This window comes from Heptranchias perlo, chromosome 16, assembly GCF_035084215.1.
Source record: "Heptranchias perlo isolate sHepPer1 chromosome 16, sHepPer1.hap1, whole genome shotgun sequence".
NCBI classification, from domain to species: domain Eukaryota; kingdom Metazoa; phylum Chordata; class Chondrichthyes; order Hexanchiformes; family Hexanchidae; genus Heptranchias; species Heptranchias perlo.
In genome coordinates this window covers 9,861,559-9,884,745 of record NC_090340.1, presented here as the reverse complement: position 1 = coordinate 9,884,745, position 23,187 = coordinate 9,861,559, and the positions used below count along the sequence as shown (strand labels likewise).

The following is a 23,187-nucleotide window of genomic DNA, read 5'->3' as shown; positions in this document are numbered from 1 at the left end:
TTGATAGCACTGTCGACGACACCTTCCATCACTTTGCTGATGATTGAGAGTAGACTGATGGGGCGGTAATTGGCCAGATTGGATTTGTCCTGCTTTCTGTGGACAGGACATATCTGAGCAATTTTCCACATTGTCGGGTAGATGCCAGTGTTGTGGCTGTACTGGAACAGTTTGGCTAGAGGTGCAGCTAGTTCTGGAGCACAAGTCTTCAGCACTACAGCTGGGATGTTGTCAGGGCCCATTGCCTTTGCTGTATCCAGTGCACTCAGTCATTTCTTGATTTCACGTGGAGTGAATCGAATTGGCTGAAGACTGGTTTCTGTGATGGTGGGGATATCGGGAGGAGGCTGAGATGGATCATCCACTCGGCACTTCTGGCTGAAGATGGTTGCAAACACTTGAGCCTTGTCTTTTGCACTCACGTGCTGGACTCCGCCATCATTGAGGATGGGGATGTTTGCAAAGCCTCCTCCTCCCGTTAATTGTTTAATTGTTCACCACCATTCACAACTGGATGTGGCAGGACTGCAGAGCTTTGATCTGATCCGTTGGTTGTGGAATCGCTTAGCTCTGTCTATAGCATGTTGCTTCTGCTGTTTAGCATGCATGCAGTCCGGAGTTGTAGCTTGACCGGCTTGGCACCTCATTTTTAGGTACGCCTGGTGCTGCTCCTGGCATGCTCTTCTACACTCCTCATTGAACCAGGGTTGATCCCCTGGCTTGTTGGTAATGGTAGAGTGAGGAATATGCCGGGCCATGAGGTTACAGATTGTGCTGGAATACAATTCTGCTGCTGCTGATGGCCCACAGCGCCTCATGGATGCCCAGTTTTGAGCTGCTAGATCTGTTCTGAATCTATCCCATTTAGCACGGTGGTAGTGCCACACAACACGTTGGATGGTATCCTCAGTGCGAAGACGGGACTTCATCTCCACGGGGACTGTGTGGTGGTCACTCCTACCAATACTGTCATGGACAGATGCATTTGCGACAAGTAGATTGGTGAGGACGAGGTCAAGTAAGTTTTTCCCTCGTGTTGGTTCACTCCACCCGCCGCAGGCCCAGTCTAGCAGCTATGTCCTTTAGAAGTCGGCCAGCTCGGCCAGTAGTGGTGCTACCGAGCCACTCTTGGTGATGGACATTGAAGTCCCCCACCCAGAGTACATTCTGTGCCCTTGCTACCCTCAGTGCTTCCTCCAAGTGGTGTTCAACATGGAGGAGGACTGATTCATCAGCCGAGGGAGGGCGGTAGGTGGTAATCAGCAGGAGGTTTCCTTGCCCATGTTTGACCTGATGCCATGAGATTTCATGGGGTCCAGAGTCAATGTTGAGGGCTCCCAGGGCCACTCCCTCCTGACTGTATATCACTGTACCGCCACCTCTGGTAGGTCTGTCCTGCCGGTTGGACAGGACATACCCAGGGATGGTGATGGAAGAGTCTGGGACATTGGCTGAAAGGTATGATTCTGTGAGTATGGCTATGTCAGGCTGTTGCTTGACTCGTCTGTGGGACAGCTCTCCCAATTTTGGCACAAGTGCCCAGATGTTCATGAGGAGGACTTTGCAGGTTCGACTGGGCTTTGTTTGCCTTTGTCGTGTCCGGTGCCTCGTGGTCCGATGCCGGGTGGTCCGTCCGGTTTTATTCCTATTGTGACTTTTTTTCCTATTGTGACTTTTTTTAGCGAGATTTTACAACTGAGTGGCTTGCTCAGCAATTAAGAATCAACCACATTGCTGTGGGTCTGGATACACACATAGGCCAGACCGGGTAAGGACGGCAGGTTTCTTTCCCTCAAGGACATGAGTGAACCAGATGGGTTTTTACGACACTCCGGTATTTTCATAGCCACCATTACTGATACTAGTATTTTAATTCCAGATTTTATTTAATTAATTGAATTTAAATTCCCCAGCTCCCGTGGTGGGATTTGAATTCATGACTCCAGATTATTAGTCCAGGCCTCTAGGATTACTAGTCCAGTAACATAACCACTATGCTACCGTACAATTGGAACCTTTCACCAATGGGAACAGTTTCTCTCTATCTATTCTGTCTTGACCCATCATGATTTTGAATATCTCTATCAAATCTTCTCTCAACCTGCTCTGTCCCAAGGAGAACAACCCCAGCTTCTCCAGTCTATGCACGTAACTAAAATCCCTCATCCCTGGAATCATTCTCGTAAATCTCTTCTGCACCTTCTCTAAGACCTTCACATTTTTCCTGAAGTGCGGGGCCCAGAACTGGACACAATACTCCAGTTGTGGCTGAACCAGTGTTTTATAAAGGTTCATCATGGCTTGCTTACTTTTGTACTCTATGCCTCTATTTATAATGTGGAGATGCCGGTGATGGACTGGGGTTGACAATTGTAAACAATTTTACAACACCAAGTTATAGTCCAGCAATTTTATTTTAAATTCACAAGCTTTCGGAGACTTCCTCCTTCCTCAGGTAAATGTTCAGGAGCTCCTCGAAGCCTATGCATTTATACATATAGAACAATACATGGTGTTTACAGAATGCCCCTGCAACTGCCCGTTGCCAAGGCAATCACCGTGTGTTCAGACAGAGAGGTGTCACCTGCAGAACCCCCGAATACACATTCAACAAAAAAACAAACAGGAAAAAAAACAGAGAGAGGCAGAAACATCCGGAAGGCAGAGAAAGCCAGCAAATGACCCATTATATTAAAAACAGATAACATTTGTTCGCTGGTGGGGTAACGTGTAGCGTGACATGAACCCAAGATCCCGGTTGAGGCCGTCCTCATGGGTATAAAGCTCAGAATCCCGTATGCTTTTTTTAACCGCTTTATCAACCTGCCCTGCCACCTTCAACGATTTATGCACATATATCCCCAGATCTCTCTGTTCCTGTACCCCTTTTAGAATTATGCCCTCTAGTTTATACTGCCTCTCCTCGTTCTTCCTACCAAAATGTATCACTTCACATTTTTCTATGTTAAATTTCATCTGCCACGTGTCCGCCCATGCCACCAGCCTGTCTATATCCTCTTTATCCTTTATCCCTATCTAACGAGGGAGCTCAGTATACCCAACCTAAGTGGGTCTACACATCCAAGGTCTTGGCAAAGCTTCCTTTGTGACTCAATGAACCAAGGGGAGGAAGAGAGGAGAGAATGAGAAGAGCAAGATTAGTTCAGGTTCAATATGGTTTCAAAAAGAAACAGTGACATTGAACTGTTCTTGTTCTTGCGCACAGTTTCTGTGTTTTAAATAGCCCAGTAACTGGTTGCAGATGTACCCTAGATTCACAGACAATAAATCCAGTTAGAATCATAGAATCGTTACAGCACAGAAGGAGGCCATTCGGCCCATTGTGCCTGTGCCGGCTCTTGTAAGAGCAATCCAGCTAGTCCCATTCCCCCACTCTTTCCCTGTAACCCTGCAAATTTTTTCTCTTCAATTATTTATCCAATTCCTTTTTGAAAGCCACGATTGAATTTCTTTCCACCACCCTTTCAGGCAACGCAGTCCAGATCATAACCACTCGCTGTGCAAAAAATGTTTTTCCTCACGTCGTCTTTGGTTCTTTTGCCAATCACCTTAAATCTGTGTCCTCTGGTTCTTGACCCTTCCGCCAATGGGAACAGTTTGTCTCTATCTACTCTATCTAGACCCCTCATGATTTTGAACACTTCTATCAAATCTCCTCTTAACCTTCTCTGCTCTAAGGAGAACAACCCCAGCTTCTCCAGTCTATCCGTGTAACTGAAGTCCCTCATCCCTGGAACCATTCTAGTAAATCTTTTCTGCACCCTCTCTAAGGCCTCCACATCCTTCCTAAAGTTCAGTGCCCAGAATTGGAAACAATACTCCAGTTGTGGCTGAACAAGTATTTTGTAAAGGTTCAACATAACTTGCTTTTGTACTCTATGCCTCTATTTATAAAGCCCAGGATCCCATAGGCTCTTTTAAATGCATTCTCAACCTGTCCTGCCACCTTCAAAGATTTGTGCACATATAGCCCCAGGTCTCTCTGTTCCTTTAGAATTGTACCATTTAGTTTATATTGCCTCTCCTCATTCTTCCTGCAAAAATGTATCACTTCGCACTTCTCTACATTAAATTTCATCTGCCACGTGTCCGCCCATTCTACCAGCCTGTCTATGTCCTTTTGAAGTCTAACACTTTCCTCCTCGCTGATTACTACACTTCCAAGTTTGGTGTCATCTGCAAATTTTGAAATTGTGCCCTGTATACCCAAGTCCAAGTCATTAATATATATCAAGAAAAGCAGCGGTCCTAGTATTGGCCCCTGGGGAACACTATTGTATATCTTCCTCCAGTCCAAAAAACAACCGTTCACCACTACTCTCTGTTTCCTGTCACTTAGCCAATTCCGTATGCATGCTGCCATTGCCCCTTTTATTCCATGGGCTTCAATTTTGCTGACAAGCCTATTATGTGGCATTTTATTAAACGCCTTTTGAAAGGCCATATACACAACGTCAACTGCATTGCCCTCATCAATCCTCTCTGTTACCTTATCAAAAAACTCAATTAAGTTAGTTAAACATGATTTGCCTTTAACAAATCCATGCTGGCTTTCCTTTATTAATCCACAGTTATCCAAGTGACTATCAATTTTGTCCGAGATTATCCTTTCTAAAAGTTAAACTGACTGGCCTGTAGTTGCTGGGTTTATCCTTACAACCTTTTTTGAACAAGGGTGTAACATTTGCAATTCTCCAGTCCTCTGGCACCACCCCCACATCTAAGGATGATTGGAAGATTATGGCCAGCACCTCTGCAATTTCCACTCTTACTTCCCTCAGCAACCTAGGATGCATCCCATCCAGACCGGGTGACTTATCTACTTTAAGCATAGCCAGCCTTTCTAGTACTTCCTCTTTATCAATTTTCACCTCATCCAGTTTCTCAACTACCTCCCATTTTACTATGACTTTGGCAGCATCTTCTTCCTTGGTAAAGACAGATGCAAAGTACTCATTTAGTACGTCATCCATGCCTTCTACCTCCATGTGTAGATCTCCTGTTTGGTCCCTAAACGGCCCCACCCCGGTCTTACTAACCATTTACTATTTATATGCCTATAGAAGACTTTTGGATTCCCTTTTATGTTAGCTGCCAGTCTATTCTCATACTCCCTCTTTGCCCCTCTTATTTCCTTTTTCATTTCTCCTTTGTACTTTCTATATTCTGGTTCTCACTTGTATTATCAACCTGACATCTATCATACGCCACCTTTTTCTGCTTCACTTACTCTCTATCTTTTCGTCATCCAGGGAGCTCTGGCTTTAGTTGCCCTACCTTTCCCCCTCGTGGGACTGTATCTAGACTGAACCTGAACCATCTCCTCTTTAAAGGCCGTCCATTATTCGATTACAGTTTTGCCTGCCAATCTTTTACTTCAATTTACCCGGGCCAGATCCGTTCTAATCCCCTGATATTAGCCCTCCTCCATTTAAATATTTTTACTCTAGATTGCTCTTTGTCCTTTTCCATAACTAATCTAAACCTTATGACACTATGATCGCTGCTCCCTAAATGTTCCCCCACTGACCCACCTCATTCCCCAGAGTCAGCAACTTTGTGAATTCAATGCAAGTCAATGGTGAGGCAGACATTGAGATGCCGTTTTCGCGAAGATAATGGTGGAGCAGCACAACTCAGACAGCAACTTTTGGATATTCGCATTTAACCGCGCATCTGCTTCTTGCCTGAAGTTGTTGTACCATTTATGCATAAATAATGGTGAGCACCATTAGCCTCACCGTTATTTTGACGGCAAATTCTGGCCCAATATGTTTTCTGAATTACTGGCTGTTGTTATTGGGTCCTGTCAGGATCCTGCATTTTCCAGGCTGTAGGCATGAATCAGTTTCTCAATTAATGTTCTATTAAAATCAAAACGAATAGTCCTCCTCTGATGGCTCAGACGGTGTGAGACAGATGAGAACATAAGAACATAAGAACATAAGAAATTGGAGCAGGAGTAGGCCAATCGGCCCCTCGAGCCTGCTCCGCCATTCAATAAGATCATGGCTGATCTGATCCCAACCACAAATCTAAAGAACACAAGAAGTCGGAGCAGGACCCGGCCACATAGCCCCTGGGCCCTCTCCGCCACCCACAGGGCATTGACCGATCCGAACTCAGCTTCATGTCCAATTTCCTGCCCGCTCCCCATAACCCCTAATTCCCTTTACTTCTAGGAAACTGTCTATTTCTGTTTTAAATTTATCTAATGATGTTGCTTCCACAGCTTCCTGGGGCAGCAAATTCCACAGACCTACCACCCTCTGAGTGAAGAAGTTTCTCCTCATCTCAGTTTTGAAAGAGCAGCCCCTTATTCTAAGATTATGCCCCCTAGTTCTAGTTTCACCCATCTTTGGGAACATCCTTACTGCATCCACCCGATCAAGACCCTTCACAATCTTATATGTTTCAATAAGATCGCCTCTCATTCTTCTGAACTCCAATGAGTAGAGTCCCAATCTACTCAACCTCTCCTCATATGTCCGCCCCCTCATCCCCGGGATTAACCGAGTGAACCTTCTTTGTACTGCCTCGAGAGCAAGTATGTCTTTTCTTAAGTATGGACACCAAAACTGTATGCAGTATTCCAGGTGCGGTCTCACCAATACCGGTCCCAGGCTCAGCTCCCAGTTTGTGCTGAGTTTGCTGATCTCAGCCAGGGCTGTTGTAGGGGAGCTACAATTGATTTCAGTGCTCTTGAGAAAGGGAGGGGAAAAGTCAGCCAGGGTTCCTGCTCCCGACTGAAGTCCAGTGAATGCTGCTGGAAAGCGCATAAATGTGGGGTGAGGACATGATTGAGCTTGGCTGTTGTGCCCGCCACAATTAAATAGCTTGCCAACACTCACTGTTTGGGCTCACACATGAAAAATGGTGAGCTTGGTGAGGTAAAGGAATCTGTCAGCACATAACATAACCCAGCATGAACCAGCACTGGAGGTGAGGGCGGGGCAGCGGAGTGGATAGAAGAGAGAAACGTTTCAAAAATTCAGACAAAAACAGAAAAAGAGATACTTGACAAATCGCTGGTTATTGTAAATATTCCAGTCGCCCAGAAGAACATTCACAATTCTGATTGATTCCTGATGGAGTTCTCATGTAATGTAAGACATTCTTCTGTATTATTTGCAGGTCCTGGATTCCAAAGTAGGTGGAAGTGTGAGGGAAGAAGCAGACGATCATTGTCTTACTGGTATGTTTGCAAATGAGACAAAAAAACACAGATTTAAACAAAGGGAGCTGCATGCTTTTGTTTCACTTTGAATGATCAGTGAAATCCCTTCTAGCAGGTAATTCTGCTTGTAATGGGACCAATGAATTTATAATTTATTTTTACCATTTTGAACAACTAAGGTACAACATAAACAAAACATTTAGCAAAGGTCCTTCCTGTTTTATTGTAACGTAATGTCTGCAGAGAAATCAAATGTAGTCTGGGCACATACCAGCTTTCCAAAAGTCAGATAGTTATCGCATGCAGTAATAGGAACAGCAGTAACTGTCACAATTGGGTCCAGATGGCAACCTGGGTGCTGACAGATTTGACTGTACAGGGTCAGAGGAGTGAGAAATGTGCTGAGTGCGGATAAGGCCATGATGTTTGCCAGGTAGTTTATAGGGGAACATGTAGGAGTTAAGATGGTTGCAAGAACCTGTAGTGGGGTGTTGCAGAATATGCTGCTCACTTCAGGAGTCAGCAAAACCAGGTAACTCTTTTTATTGAAAAAGCAAAGTAAATGGCCACAGCCCATTGTGCAGGATACTCTTTGCAGAATCAATCCCAGTTTGGAGGAATAAAGTCTGAATGTTTTTCACAATTCAATTCAAGTGCTAGTAGAATGAAAATGTCACACACCCACCCTCACAGCCAATGCTGTCACGAAGGACAGGAACAGGAGTGGGCCATTTAGCCCCTCGAGCCTGTTCCACCCATTCAGTGAAATCATGGCTGATCTGTGACCTAACTCCATATACCCACCTTAGCCCCATATCCCTTAACACCTTTGGTTAACAATTTAAAATTAACAATTGAGCTAGCATCAACTGCTATTTGTAGAAGAGAGTTCCAAACTTCTACCACCCTTTTGAGTGTAGAAGTGGTTTCTAACTTCACTCCTGAAAGTCCTGGCTCTAATTTTTAGACTATGTCCCCTTGTCCTAGACTCCCCAACCTGCAGAAATAGCTTCTCTTTATCTACCCTATCAATTCCCCTTAATATCTTGAAAACTTCAATCAAATTACCCCTTAATCTTCTAAATTCCAGGGAATACCGCCCTAGTTTGTGTAATCTCTCCTTTAATTTAATCCTTGGAGTCCAGGTATCATTCTAGTAAATCCACGCTGCACTCCCTCCAAGACCAATATATCCTTCCTAAGGTGCGGTGCCCAGAACTGAACATAGTACTCCAGGTGTGGTCTAACCAGGGCTTTGAATAGCTGTAGCATAACTTCTACCCCATCATGTTCTAGTCCTCTAGATATAAAGGCCAGCATTCCATTTACTAGTTTAAAGTCCTTGTGACCACCCTTTTTATCCTTTCCACTCAGACCTGGGACCCAGCCTGGATCAGGTGGAGCCCGCCCCAATGGTACAGTTCCTTCCTGTCTCAGTACTGGTGCCAGTGTACCATGAAATGGAACCCCTCTTTCTCACACCACTCCTCCAACCACGTGTTCACCTCCCTAATCTGCTTATCCCAATCTACTTTGTACGTGGCTTGGGTGATAATCCAGAGATTATAACCCTTGAGGTCCTGTTTTTAATTTAGCTCCTAGCTCCTGGTACTCTCTGAACCGGACCTCTTGCCTACTCTTTCCTATGTTGTTGGCCCCAACATGGACCACAACGACTGGATCCTCCCCCTCCCTCTCCAATATCCTTTCCACCCGGTTCGAGATGTCCCTCACCCTGGCACCAGGTAGGTAACATACCATGTGGGACACTCGATCTTGTTTTCACCACACAGCTTGCTATGTTATAACAACTGTATGAAGTTGAAATTTGCATATGCAATCTGGACTTTTTCATTCATTATTGTATTTGCGTTGCCCTGTTGTAAATGTTCAATTTTAGTGCTTTATTTTGTCGGATGAGATTCTCCTCCCTATCGCTTTGTTGCAGACTCCATATGTTGTAAAATTATGTTAATTAAAAAAAAAGGCCTATCAGTCTTAACTTGTGCTCCATGCTGCCAATCATTTTGGAAATTAAAGCAAGCCTGGTCAATAAGCTTTGGTTGCAGAGAAAGAGGTTTGTACAGCTGCATTCAGATTCATGTCTTGTTCTCGGAACCATCGCATGCGTAGAAATGAAGTGGTGTACCACGATCCTTTTACATAGCTATGATATATAATTAAAATTAATTTATCTGCACCATCGGATCCTGCTCCAAAACGACAAATAAAAGCACAGCAAGTTCAAGGTAAAACATTTAGAAAAAGCTAGAATCTCAAGTTGACCATTACAGTTTCTGCAACCTCAGCAGATCTTTTTGCCATGTTGCCTGAGATTGTATGAATGCTATTTAAAACTATTGAGTTTAGAGTAGTTTTAAAAAGTTTATCGTGACCTGTGCCAAAATCCAAAATGCTTTTTGCTTCAAGAGGTTTCATCTATAATAATTTTCCTTCTTAAGTTATTTCTCCTAGTGGAATGAAAGTAAACATAAAATTGCTAATTACTTTTTCTGGAGTGTGAGGTAGTGCATTTTAGCACATAATCTAGGCTGACAATTCCTTGCCGTACTGAGGGAGTGCTGATTTGTCAAAGGTGCAGGCTTGTGGTGAGACGTTAAAGGTGGGGTTGCCAACTCTGGTTGGACATATTCCTGGAGGTTTCATCACATGACCTCTCACCTCCAACTGCCCCACCCCCATGCCTCCGCCATTGGTCACCCGACAAGTCCATCCTCACGGTGTACGGTTTTCCTGCGCCAATTGGAAAGCGATCAGATTGGATGATTCTTAACTGTCAGTCGAAGTCTTATTTCTCATTTCCAATATTTTTATAACTAACAAATGAAAGTATTTGAAGTAAATTTTTAAAAAAACACAATTTTTTTTATGCCCCGATGATTTTTCTCCTGGGTTGCTTGCTGCAGTTTCCTGGAGATTAATCTTTAATTCCCAGGAAATGGTGGGTTAGCAACCCTAGTTAAACAGCAAGGCCCCATCTGACTGTTCAGGTGGATGTTAAAGATCCTTTGACACCATTTGAAGAAGAGCGGGTGAGGGGGCCCTCCCCTTGACCTGAACTACATTTATCCCTCAACCAACAGCACCAAACAAATTAAAGTGGTCATTAATCTCACTTGCTAGTTGTGGGACCTTGCTGTGCATAAATTGGCTGCCACTTTGTCCACAAAACAGCAGTGACTTCAAAAGTAACTCATTGGCTATGAAACACTTTGGGATGTTCTGAGGACTTGAAAGAGGACAATGGTAGATTAAATTTAATACGCTAAAGTGCTGCACATAAATACAAGCCCATTCTTTTAGTGTGGTAAACTGTAACTACTCTTTCGTTATACTGTATTGTGTTTTTTAAAGAATTGTTCTCTAAAGGAAGATCCTGTAGGTATTCCATAATCTTAATTTCTCTTTGAAAATGTTGAGTGACCTCCTGTATTTTAACAAAAAAACTTTTTCTGTTTTTATGTCAAATTTCCAGCGTTTGCAGTTTTTTTTTCCATTTGTGCTTCCATTATTGTTACCCAGGGTGGATCTGCAACAATGGAATAAGTACACCTGCGTAGTTTCTCTGCACTAACGGGTTTAAAGTAAATGCATGGGAGCAATGCTGGCTTCTGACCTTGCTGACGCATGTATAAATGTAAAGTACTGCAGAATGGGATAGATTTAGCAGAGGGAGGCTTAAAAAGAGTAATAGTAAGCACATCACTCTCAATGTCTAGATCATGTGGAGAAACAATTAAAACAGCTAGCAAATTGTTGGGATATACTGTACAGCTAAGACAGTAGAGTATAAGTCCACTGAGCTTATGCTAAGGCTTTATAATGCACTGGTCAGACCACTCCTGGAGTACTGAATTCAGTTTTGGTCAAAAGAAATCTTTCTGGATAATAATAGTACTGTGTGTCAGAGCAGCAATGCAAGTCACCACAGGGGGATGGTGGGGCATGAGTTCATTCCTGTGATTCCCCCCCACATCCCAGGCTCATCCTAATGCTGTGGGGAATGCGCCAAGCAAGGTTGAGCAGCCGTCCTCAGGCACTCCCTAACGGCTGGTGCAGAGGGATGGAGGCGGAGACCAGGCAGCAAGTCACCTGCCCACCATCTGGACACAGCTGGTGTATAGTCCAGGGAGAGCAGGAAATGGAAAGGAAAATATGAATCATACCTTCAGCTATAAAAGAAAGCAGAATTTTTATGTGTTTCCCCAGTTCTTCCCCCGCTTACATAAACTTTCAGATAGTTATCAGCCTCTTCCATTTTTCAGAAATGATGACGAAGCTGCTTCCTTCACTTTGAACATTATTTTTCTTTTAGGTTAGGGTAACACCCGATATAAAAATGTTAGGGTTGTCATTCGGATTTTAGTGAAGTGCGGTGGTGGGAGTATGAAATTTTCATACTTTATCCACTTGAATTGTGAAAAGCACCATGTAGTATCAGTGTGACCAGCATGGTTCAGTTAGTCCAAACATTGTGGGTTCAAGTCCCACTGCAGAACTTGACACATAATCTAGACTGACACTAAAAGTGCAGTACTGAGAGAATGCTGCAGTGTCAGAGGTGCCATCTTTTGGATGACACATTAAATTGCTTGTCCATTTTCCATGGTATTATTCATAGAAGTGCAAAGAGATCTCCTAATGTCCTGGGCAGCATTCTTCCCCTCAATCAACACCACCAAAGACAGATTCATTTGATGTTTGTGGAACCTTGCTGTGCACAAATTGCCTGCTGTGTTTGCTTGCACAACAATGTGACTGCACTTCAAAAATAATTCACTAGCTATGAGGCACTTTGGGACATCCTGAGGACTTGAAAATGCCATATAAATGAAATTTTGTTCACTCTTTACAGTTTCATCTTTTAATTCTAAAAAGCACAGAGATACACAGTAGGTCTATTAGTATCTGAAAACAACATCAGCTTGCATTTCTATAGCACCTTTAACATAGAAAAATATCCCTAGGTGCTTCACAGAAGCGTAATCAGAAAGTTGACTCAAAGAAGGAGATATTAGGATGGGAGACTAAAAACTTGGTCAAAGAGGTGGGTTTTAAAGGAGTAGGAACTGGAGAAGTAGCAAGGTTTAGAGATGGAATTTGAGAGGGTAGGCATGGCCTAAGGGAGTAGGGAATGCAAAGATGTCAGAGTCAGAGGAATGCAGAGGTCTCGGAGGGCTGTAGGACTGGTGGAGGTTACAGAGATAGAGAAGGGTGAGGCCTTGAAGTGATTTAAATTCTAGACTTGGGCAAGGCCGACCTCAATGGGATGAGACAGAGACTGTCCACAGTAAACTGGGCAAATCTGTTAATGGGTAAAACGACTGATGATCAGTGGGAAATGTTTAAAGAAACATTTAACGTGATACAGAATCGGTTTATACCCCTGAGGGGCAAGAACTCTACTTGCCAAAAAAAAAGCCATGGATAACTAAAGAGGTAAGGGACAGTATAAGACATAAGGAAAGGGCATACAAAAAGGCAAAAAATGGCACAGATCCTGGCGAATGGGAAAGATACAAAGATCAACAAAGGGTCACAAAACAGATAGTAAGAGCTACAAAAAGAGAGTATGAAAAGAAACTCGCAAGGGATATCAAAACCAATACGAAGAACTTTTATAGTTACATTAGGAAAAAGAGGGTGGTCAGGAGCAGTGTTGGCCCCTTAAAAACTGAAAGTGGGGATATTGTCATTGACAATGGGGAAATGGCAGACATGTTGAACAGTTACTTTGCGTCAGTATTTACAGTAGAAAAAGAGGATAGCATGCCGGAAATCCCAAGAAAACTTATATTGAATTGGGGACAGGGACTCGATAAAATTAACATAAGTAAAGCAACAGTAATGAAGAAAATAATAGCACTAAAGAGTGACAAATCCCCAGGACCAGATGGTTTCCATCCCAGGGTTTTAAAGGAAGTAGGTGAGCACGTTGCGGATGCCCTAACTATAATCTTTCAAAGTTCTCTAGATTCATGAACTGTCCCTCGAGATTGGAAAATTGCACATATCACTCCGCTTTTTAAGAAAGATGTGGAGATGCCGGTGATGGACTGGGGTTGACAAATGTAAACAATCTTACAACACCAAGTTATAGTCCAACAATTTTATTTGAAAATCACAAGCTTTCGGAGGCTTCCTCCTTCGTCAGGTGAATGTCAGGAAATCCTTGAACCTTTCGCATTTATATTCAGAGAACAATACCTGGTGATTACAGATAATCATTCCAACTGCCCGTTGTCAAGGCAATCAAAGTGTTCAGACAGAGAGGTGTTACCTACAGGACCACCGAATATACAAACGGCCAGAACACAAAACAGAGAGAGAGAGAGAGGGAGAAACATCCGAAAGGAAGAGAAAGACTGAAAATGACCCGTTGAATTAAAAACAGATAACTTTTATTCGCAGGTGGGGTTACGTGCAGCGCGACATGAACCCAAGATCCCGGTTGAGGCCGTCCTCATGGGTGCGGAACTTGGCTATCAATTTCTGCTCGACGATTTTGCGTTGTCGTGCGTCTCGAAGGCCGCCTTGGAGTACGCTTACCCGAAGATCGGTGGCTGAATGTCCTTGACTGCTGAAGTGTTCCCCGACTGGGAGGGAACCCTCCTGACTGGCGATTGTTGCGCGGTGTCCGTTCATCCGTTGTCGCAGTGTCTGCATGGTCTCGCCAATGTAACATGCTCCGGGGCATCCTTTCCTGCAACGTACGAGGTAGACAATGTTGGCCGAGTCACAGGAGTATGAACCATGTACCTGGTGGGTGGTGTCCTCTCGTGTGATGGTGGTATCTGTGTCGATGATCTGGCATGTCTTGCAGAGATTTCTTTCTTGGACACACGAATCTCCATCAAAGACGGGCACCTCAGCACCTCACTCTACCGCAAGCCCACGGACAACCTCACGATGCTCCACTTTTCCAGCTTCCACCCTAACCACGTCAAAGAGGCCATCCCCTATGGACAGGCCCTGCAAATACACAGGATCTGCTCAGACGAGGAGGAATGCGATGGACACCTACAGACGCTGAAAGACGCCCTCGTAAGAACGGGATATGACGCTCGACTCATCGATTGACAGTTCCGATGGGCCACAGCGAAAAATTGCATGGACCTCAGAAGACTAACACGGGACGCAACCAACAGAGTACCCTTCGTCGTCCAGTACTTCCGCAGCCTTCAACATGTCATCGATGACGACGAACACCTCGCTAAGGCCATCCCCACACCTCCACCACTCGCCTTTAAACAGCCACCCAACCTCAAACAGACCATCATTCGCAGCAAATTACCCAGCTTTCAGGAGAACAGCGTCCACGACACCACACAACCCTGCCACGGCAACCTCTGCAAGACATGCCAGATCATCGACACAGATACCACCATCACACGAGAGGACACCACCCACCAGGTACATGGTTCATACTCCTGTGACTCGGCCAACGTTGTCTACCTCGTACGTTGCAGGAAAGGATGCCCCGGAGCATGTTACATTGGCGAGACCATGCAGACACTGCGACAACGGATGAACGGACACCGCGCAACAATCGCCAGACAGGAGGGTTCCCTCCCAGTCGGGGAACACTTCAGCAGTCAAGGACATTCAGCCACCGATCTTCAGGTAAGCATACTCCAAGGCGGCCTTCGAGACGCACGACAACGCAAAATCGTCGAGCAGAAATTGATAGCCAAGTTCCACACCCATGAGGACGGCCTCAACCGGGATCTTGGGTTCATGTCGTGCTACACGTAACCCCACCTGCGAATAAAAGTTATCTGTTTTTAATTCAATGGGTCATTTTCAGTCTTTCTCTTCCTTTCGGATGTTTCTCCCGCTCTCTCTCTGTTTTGTGTTCTGGCCGTTTGTATATTCGGTGGTCCTGTAGGTAACACCTCTCTGTCGGAACACTTTGATTGCCTTGACAACGGGCAGTTGGAATGATTATCTGTAATCACCAGGTATTGTTCTCTGAATATAAATGCGAAAGGTTCAAGGATTTCCTGACATTCACCTGACGAAGGAGGAAGCCTCCGAAAGCTTGTGATTTTCAAATAAAATTGTTGGACTATAACTTGGTGTTGTAAGATTGTTTACATTTTTAAGAAAGGAGAGAGAGGGAAACCGGGGAATTATGGACCAGTTAGTCTAACATCTGTTGTGGGGAAAATGCTGGAGTCTATAATTAAGGATAGGGTGACTGAACACCTCGAGAAATTTCAGTTAATCAGAGAGAGCCAGCAGGGATTTGTGAAAGGTCGTGCCTGACAAACCTGATTGAATTTTTTGAAGACGTGACTGAAGTAGTGGACAGGGGAATGTCAATGGATGTTATTTATGTGGACTTCCAGAAGGCATTTGATAAGGTCCCACATAAGAGACTGTTAGCTAAGATAGAAGCCCATGGAATCGAGGGAAAAGTACGGACTTGGTTCGGAAGTTGGCTGAGGGAAAGGCAACAGAGAGTAGGGATAATGGGAAGGTACTCACATTGGCAGGATGTGACTAGTGGAGTCCCGCAGGGATCTGTCTTGGGGTCTCAATTATTCACAATATTTATTAACGACTTAGATGAAGGCATAGAAAGTCTCATATCTAAGTTTGCCGATGACACAAAGATTGGTGGCATTGTAAGCAGTGTAGATGAAAACATAAAATTACAAAGCGATATTGATAGATTAGGCGAATGGGCAAAACTGTGGCAAATGGAATTCAATGTAGACAAATGTGAGGTCATCCACTTTGGATCAAAAAAGGATAGAACAGGGTACTTTCTAAATGGTAAAAAGTTAAAAACAGTGGATGTCCAAAGGGACTTAGGGGTTCAGGTACATGGATCATTGAAGTGTCATGAACAGGTGCAGAAAATAATCAAGAAGGCAAATGGAATGCTGGCCTTTATATCGAGAGGACTAGAGTACAAGGGGGCAGAAGTTATGCTGCAGCTATACAAAACCCTGGTTAGATTGCACCTGGAGTACTGTGAGCAGTTCTGGGCACCGCACCTTCAGAAGGACATATTGGCCTTGGAGGGAGTGCAGCGTAGGTTTATTAGAATGATACCCGGACTTCAAGGGTTAAGTTACGAGGAGAGATCACACAAATTGGGTTTGTATTCTCTGGAGTTTTGAAGGTAAAGGGGTGATCTGATCGAAGTTTATAAGATATTAAGGGGAACAGATACGTTGGATAGAGAGAAACTATTTCCGCTGGTTGGGGATTTTAGGAGTGGAGGCACAGTCTAAAAATTAGAACCAGACCTTTCAGGAGTGCGATTAGAAAACATTTCTACACACAAAGGGTGGTCGAAGTTTGGAACTCTCTTCCGCAAACAGCAATTGATACTAGCTCAATTGCTAAATTTAAATCTGAGATAGATAGCTTTTTGGCAACCAAAGGTATTAAGGGATATGGGCCAAAGGCAGGTATATGGAGTTAGATCACAGATCAGCCATGATCTTATCAAATGGCGGAGCAGGCACGAGGGGCTGAATGGCCTACTCCTGTTCCTATGTTCCTAAATACAAGGATGAGGATTTTTAATTTGAGGTGTTGGTAGACCGGGAGCCAACGTCGGTGGAAGTAAACGATCTTTGTGATGGAGGGTATATGGGGTCGGAAGTAAACGATCTTTGTGATGGAGGGTATATGGGGTCGGAAGTTAACGATCTTTGTGATGGAGGGTATATGGGGTCGGAAGATAACGATCTTTGTGATGGAGGGTATATGGGGTCGGAAGATAACGATCTTTGTGATGGAGAGAATATGGGGTCGGAAGTTAACGATCTTTGTGATGGAGGGTATATGGGGTCGGTAGTTAACGATCTTTGTGATGGAGGGTATATGGGGTCGGTAGTTAACGATCTTTGTGATGGAGGGTATATGGGGTCGGAAGTAAACGATCTTTGTGATGGAGGGTATATGGGGTCGGAAGATAACGATCTTTGTGATGGAGGGTATATGGGGTCGGAGGTTAATGATCTTTGTGATGGAGGGTATATGGGGTCGGTAGTTAACGATCTTTGTGATGGAGTGTATATGGGGTCGGAAGATAACGATCTTTGTGATGGAGGGTATATGGGGTCGGAAGTTAACGATCTTTGTGATGGAGGGTATATGGGGTCGGTAGTTAACGATCTTTGTGATGGAGGGTATATGGGGTCGGAAGTAAACGATCTTTGTGATGGAGGGTATATGGGGTCGGTAGTTAACGATCTTTGTGATGGAGGGTATATGGGGTCGGAAGTTAACGATCTTTGTGATGGAGGGTATATGGGGTCGGAAGATAACGATCTTTGTGATGGAGGGTATATGGGGTCGGAAGATAACGATCTTTGTGATGGAGTGTATATGGGGTCGGAAGATAACGATCTTTGTGATGGAGGGTATATGGGGTCGGTAGTTAACGATCTTTGTGATGGAGTGTATATGGGGTCGGAAGATAACGATCTTTGTGATGGAGGGTATATGGGGTCGGAAGATAACGATCTTTGTGATGGAGTGTATATGGGGTCGGTAGTTAACGATCTTTGTGATGGAGTGTATATGGGGTCGGAAGATAACGATCTTTGTGATGGAGGGTATATGGGGTCGGAAGTTAACGATCTTTGTGATGGAGGGTATATGGGGTCGGTAGTTAACGATCTTTGTGATGGAGGGTATATGGGGTCGGAAGTAAACGATCTTTGTGATGGAGGGTATATGGGGTCGGTAGTTAACGATCTTTGTGATGGAGGGTATATGGGGTCGGAAGTTAACGATCTTTGTGATGGAGGGTATATGGGGTCGGAAGATAACGATCTTTGTGATGGAGGGTATATGGGGTCGGAAGATAACGATCTTTGTGATGGAGTGTATATGGGGTCGGAAGATAACGATCTTTGTGATGGAGGGTATATGGGGTCGGAAGATAACGATCTTTGTGATGGAGGGTATATGGGGTCGGAAGATAACGATCTTTGTGATGGAGGGTATATGGGGTCGGAAGTAAACGATCTTTGTGATGGAGGGTATATGGGGTCGGAAGTAAACGATCTTTGTGATGGAGGGTATATGGGGTCGGTAGTTAATGATCTTTGTGATGGAGGGTATATGGGGTCGGTAGTTAATGATCTTTGTGATGGAGGGTATATGGGGTCGGAAGATAACGATCTTTGTGATGGAGGGTATATGGGGTCGGAAGTAAACGATCTTTGTGATGGAGTGTATGTGGGGTCGGAAGTTAACGATCTTTGTGATGGAGGGTATATGGGGTCGGAAGATAACGATCTTTGTGATGGAGTGTATATGGGGTCGGTAGTTAACGATCTTTGTGATGGAGGGTATATGGGGTCGGAAGATAACGATCTTTGTGATGGAGGGTATATGGGGTCGGAAGATAACGATCTTTGTGATGGAGTGTATATGGGGTCGGTAGTTAACGATCTTTGTGATGGAGGGTATATGGGGTCGGTAGTTAACGATCTTTGTGATGGAGGGTATATGGGGTCGGAAGTTAACGATCTTTGTGATGGAGGGTATATGGGGTCGGAAGATAACGATCTTTGTGATGGAGGGTATATGGGGTCGGTAGTTAATGATCTTTGTGATGGAGGGTATATGGGGTCGGAAGTTAACGATCTTTGTGATGGAGGGTATATGGGGTCGGAAGATAACGATCTTTGTGATGGAGGGTATATGGGGTCGGTAGTTAACGATCTTTGTGATGGAGGGTATATGGGGTCGGAAGATAACGATCTTTGTGATGGAGTGTATATGGGGTCGGAAGATAACGATCTTTGTGATGGAGGGTATATGGGGTCGGAAGATAACGATCTTTGTGATGGAGTGTATATGGGGTCGGTAGTTAACGATCTTTGTGATGGAGTGTATATGGGGTCGGAAGATAACGATCTTTGTGATGGAGGGTATATGGGGTCGGAAGTTAACGATCTTTGTGATGGAGGGTATATGGGGTCGGTAGTTAACGATCTTTGTGATGGAGGGTATATGGGGTCGGAAGTAAACGATCTTTGTGATGGAGGGTATATGGGGTCGGTAGTTAACGATCTTTGTGATGGAGGGTATATGGGGTCGGAAGTTAACGATCTTTGTGATGGAGGGTATATGGGGTCGGAAGATAACGATCTTTGTGATGGAGGGTATATGGGGTCGGAAGATAACGATCTTTGTGATGGAGTGTATATGGGGTCGGAAGATAACGATCTTTGTGATGGAGGGTATATGGGGTCGGAAGATAACGATCTTTGTGATGGAGGGTATATGGGGTCGGAAGATAACGATCTTTGTGATGGAGGGTATATGGGGTCGGAAGTAAACGATCTTTGTGATGGAGGGTATATGGGGTCGGAAGTAAACGATCTTTGTGATGGAGGGTATATGGGGTCGGTAGTTAATGATCTTTGTGATGGAGGGTATATGGGGTCGGTAGTTAATGATCTTTGTGATGGAGGGTATATGGGGTCGGAAGATAACGATCTTTGTGATGGAGGGTATATGGGGTCGGAAGTAAACGATCTTTGTGATGGAGTGTATGTGGGGTCGGAAGTTAACGATCTTTGTGATGGAGGGTATATGGGGTCGGAAGATAACGATCTTTGTGATGGAGTGTATATGGGGTCGGTAGTTAACGATCTTTGTGATGGAGGGTATATGGGGTCGGAAGATAACGATCTTTGTGATGGAGGGTATATGGGGTCGGAAGATAACGATCTTTGTGATGGAGTGTATATGGGGTCGGTAGTTAACGATCTTTGTGATGGAGGGTATATGGGGTCGGTAGTTAACGATCTTTGTGATGGAGGGTATATGGGGTCGGAAGTTAACGATCTTTGTGATGGAGGGTATATGGGGTCGGAAGATAACGATCTTTGTGATGGAGGGTATATGGGGTCGGTAGTTAATGATCTTTGTGATGGAGGGTATATGGGGTCGGAAGTTAACGATCTTTGTGATGGAGGGTATATGGGGTCGGAAGATAACGATCTTTGTGATGGAGGGTATATGGGGTCGGTAGTTAACGATCTTTGTGATGGAGGGTATATGGGGTCGGAAGATAACGATCTTTGTGATGGAGTGTATATGGGGTCGGAAGATAACGATCTTTGTGATGGAGGGTATATGGGGTCGGTAGTTAACGATCTTTGTGATGGAGTGTATATGGGGTCGGAAGATAACGATCTTTGTGATGGAGGGTATATGGGGTCGGAAGATAACGATCTTTGTGATGGAGGGTATATGGGGTCGGTAGTTAACGATCTTTGTGATGGAGGGTATATGGGGTCGGAAGTAAACGATCTTTGTGATGGAGTGTACATGGGGTCGGTAGTTAACGATCTTTGTGATGGAGGGTATATGGGGTCGGAAGTTAACGATCTTTGTGATGGAGGGTATATGGGGTCGGTAGTTAACGATCTTTGTGATGGAGGGTATATGGGGTCGGTAGTTAACGATCTTTGTGATGGAGAGTATATGGGGTCGGAAGTAAACGATCTTTGTGATGGAGGGTATATGGGGTCGGAAGATAACGATCTTTGTGATGGAGTGTATATGGGGTCGGAAGATAACGATCTTTGTGATGGAGGGTATATGGGGTCGGAAGATAACGATCTTTGTGATGGAGAGTATATGGGGTCGGTAGTTAACGATCTTTGTGATGGAGGGTATATGGGGTCGGTAGTTAACGATCTTTGTGATGGAGGGTATATGGGGTCGGTAGTTAACGATCTTTGTGATGGAGTGTATATGGGGTCGGTAGTTAACGATCTTTGTGATGGAGTGTATATGGGGTCGGTAGTTAACGATCTTTGTGATGGAGGGTATATGGGGTCGGTAGTTAACGATCTTTGTGATGGAGTGTATATGGGGTCGGTAGTTAACGATCTTTGTGATGGAGTGTATATGGGGTCGGTAGTTAACGATCTTTGTGATGGAGTGTATATGGGGTCGGTAGTTAACGATCTTTGTGATGGAGGGTATATGGGGTCGGAAGTAAACGATCTTTGTGATGGAGGGTATATGGGGTCGGTAGTTAACGATCTTTGTGATGGAGTGTATATGGGGTCGGTAGTTAATGATCTTTGTGATGGAGGGTATATGGGGTCGGAAGTTAACGATCTTTGTGATGGAGGGTATATGGGGTCGGTAGTTAATGATCTTTGTGATGGAGGGGATATGGGGTCGGTAGTTAACGATCTTTGTGATGGAGGGTATATGGGGTCGGTAGTTAATGATCTTTATGATGGGGGTATATGGGGTCGGAAGTTAACGATCTTTGTGATGGAGAGTATATGGGGTCGGAAGTCAAGCTCAGGGTCAAATAGGATGCTACAGTTGCAAACTGTCCGGTTCCATCTGGAGGATGGAATTTGTGGAAATGGCATGGAGTTTGTGGCGGGGGCCGAAGAAGGTGGCTGTTGTCTTCCCTATGTTTAGCTGGAGGAACCTGTGACTCATCCAGCACCAGACGTTGCTCAAGCAGTTTGACAACATCGAGGCAGTGGAGGGGTTGAGATAGGTGGCAATGTGGTAGAGCTGCGTGTCATCTGCGTACATGTGAAGCTGACCCCACGTCCTCGGACATTGTCGACAAGGGGCAACGTGTAGATGAGGAAGTGGAGGGGGCAAATGATAAATCCTTGAAGGACTCCAGAGGTAATGGTGCAGGGGCAGGAAGAGGAGCCAATCCTGGAGATGCTCTAGCTAAGGTTGGATAGGTAAGAGCAGAACCAAGCAAGGGCAGTCCACTGGGCAGTGGAGAAGAGATTGGAAAAAAGTCGAGCAGCATGACGAGGAAATGTGCACCATGGTTATAGTCACAGAGGATGTCATTTGTGACTTTGATCAGGGCCGTTTCAGCACTGTGGCAGGGCAGAAACCTGATTGGAGAGATTCAAACACGGAGTTGCGAGAAAGGTGGGCATGGATTTGGGAGGTGACAACATGTTCAAGGACTTTGGAGAGGAAAGGGAGGTTGGAGTTGGGGTGATTGTTTGCAAGGACAGAGGGGTCAAGGGTGTTTTTTGAGGAGGGAAGTGATGTCAATTTCAAAAGGGAAGGGTACCTAAAGAGAGGGAACCATTTACAATGTCAGCTAGCATGAGGACCGAGAAGGGATGTTGGGTGGCTAGCAGTTTAGTGGGAATGGGGTCAAGGGAGCAGATGGTGGACAAGATGAGCTCAGAGAGGGTTTGTAGTTTGAAGCTGAGTCCTAGGTCAAACAGGATACCAAGGTTGTGCACTGTCAAGTTAAGCCTGAGCAAACTGGGGAGCTGATGGAATTGAGCCAGGGTGAGAAGTTTCTGCTGTGAACTGAACATGATGGCTTCAGTATTGCTAATTTGGAGGAAGTTCTTGGCTTGAGGTTGGACAAGAGTTGGATGTCACTGTGGTGGATGTGGGGTCAGTGGTGGTGGTGGAGAGGTAGAGCTAGATGTCCTCTGTGTATGTATGACCCCATACCTGCAGATGATGTTGCCAAGGTGTAGCATGTCGAAGAGGAAAAATAAGAGGACAGGATGGGCTGGAGTGGGAGAGAGGATTAGAAGGAGGAAGAGACTAAGGCAACTAAATGGATTGTCTGGTCTTTGAAATGAAAAAAAAAATCAATCATCTGTGCACACTTGTTGTTGGAGAGAGGATTGGGGGGAGCAGAGAAAGGAGGTCAGAGGAGGGCCTTGTCCTTTAGCCTCCAGGACAACCCTGGGGTAGTCCAAGGATTTGAACTTGGAAAGGAAGGCATCATATGGCTTAAGGTGATCCAGCCAATTCTGGCGGTGAATGACCAGGCAAGCCTTTGGCCAGGTGTGCTATGACCCTCCGATTTAAGGGTGTGGCGATAGAAATTTTACTGGGGGGTTGGTGGGATGGGAGATTGTGAGGGACTTAAAGAAGATGAGGGCACAAATGCCAGAGGAAAGGGAGCTATTGAGCAGGTCAGTAGTAGTGGTCATGTCACCAGGGAGAGAAAA

General features: G+C 44.8%; 1 protein-coding gene across 2 annotated transcripts in view; it reads left to right on the top strand.

Annotated features, from left to right (window-relative positions):
• The window catches only part of st3gal2 (ST3 beta-galactoside alpha-2,3-sialyltransferase 2), a 424,632-nt gene that overhangs the window by 121,965 nt on the left and 279,480 nt on the right, over window positions 1-23,187 (top strand). For both annotated transcript variants that reach the window (XM_067997644.1, XM_067997643.1), the window contains exon 2: window positions 7,156-7,216. The gene's annotated coding sequence lies outside the window, so the exon portion shown is untranslated. The remainder of the gene's footprint in view (window positions 1-7,155; window positions 7,217-23,187) is intronic.